Source organism: Macaca nemestrina, chromosome 14 (genome assembly GCF_043159975.1).
Source record: "Macaca nemestrina isolate mMacNem1 chromosome 14, mMacNem.hap1, whole genome shotgun sequence".
NCBI classification, from domain to species: Eukaryota; Metazoa; Chordata; class Mammalia; order Primates; family Cercopithecidae; genus Macaca; species Macaca nemestrina.
Window position 1 is genome coordinate 51,221,072 of NC_092138.1, and position 1,395 is coordinate 51,222,466.

General features: G+C 44.2%; 1 pseudogene; it reads left to right on the forward strand.

Moving 5' to 3' along the window:
• Positions 1 to 575: 575 nt before the first annotated feature.
• Positions 576 to 1,166, forward strand: LOC139358145 (interferon omega-1-like; annotated as a pseudogene).
• Positions 1,167 to 1,395: the final 229 nt, after the last annotated feature.

Below are 1,395 nucleotides of genomic sequence, written 5' to 3' on the forward strand. Positions count from 1 at the left end.
ATATCTTAAGTTTACTGGGAATATTGAACATGTATTGCAAAAATCAAGAGTGTAGAGTGATGACCTCCTTTTAGGTCATATAGAACAAGGTTTTCAACCCCCATCCATGGACTGGGGTACTGGTCCTGGCCTGGTAGGAACAGTGCTGCACAGCAGGAAGCAAGCAGGCCAACCAACAAGCATTAACGCCTGAGCTCCACCTCCTGTAAGATCAGCAGTGGCATTAGATTCTCAAAAGAGTGGGAACCCTATTGTGAAGTGCAGATGCGAGGGATCTAGGTTGTGGTCTCCTAATGAGAATCTAATGCCTCTAAAAATGTTCTCTCCCCAACCCCGTTTTTCGTGGAAAAATTGTCTTCCACCAAACTGGTGGCCAAAAGGTTGTGGATGCTGATACAGAAGACATGTAAATGAAAACAATAAGTGGAATTAAAAATTTAGAGAAATGCTCAGAAAAATGAAAACCATTTGTGCTCCATTAAAGCCATGCATAGATAGAATGTCTTCATGGAACCTAGGATCCAAGGTTCATCCAGATCTCAGTTCAGCCAGGCCAAAAGCATCCTGATTTCCCAATGGCCCTCCTCTTTCCTCTACTGGTGGCCCTAGAGGTGTGCGGCTATGGCTCTTTTGGATCTCTAGGATGTAATCTGCCTCAGAACCGTGGTCTGCTAGGCAGAAACACCTTGATGCTTCTGGGCTGAATGAGGAGAATTTCTCCTTTCTTGTGTCTGAAGGACAGAAGTGACTTCAGATTCCCCCAGGAGATGGTGGAAGTCAGCCAGTTGCAGAAGGCCCAGGCTATGTCTTTCCTCTATGATGTGCTGCAGCAGGTCTTCAGCTTCTTACACGGAGTGCTCCTCTGCTGCATGGAACATGACCTTCCTGGACCAACTCCACACTGCACTTCATCAGCAGCTGGAACACCTGGAGACCTGCTTGGTGCAGGAGATGGAAGAGGGAGAAGCTGGGGGTGCGAGTGATTGAGGGCTCTACACTGGCCTTGAGGAGGTATTTCTGGGAATCCATTTCTACCTGAAAGAGAATAAATAAAGATTGTGCCCAGGAAGTTGTCAGAGTGGAAATCATGAGATCCTTTTCATCCACAAGTTTGCAAAAAAGATTGAGAAGTAAGGATGAAGAACTGGGCTCATCCTGAAATGATTCTCATTGACTAATCTGCTATATCACACTTGTACATGTGACTTTGGATATTCAAAAAGCTCGTTTCTGTTTTATCAGAAATTATTCAATTACTTTTAGCAAATACTTCATTAATAGCATAAAGTAAGTGTATGTCAAAAACGTTCAGCTCCTGGGGCATCCGTAACTCAGAGATAACTGCCCTGATGCTATTTATTTATCTTCCTTCTTTCTTTGCATGCCCTGTATTTA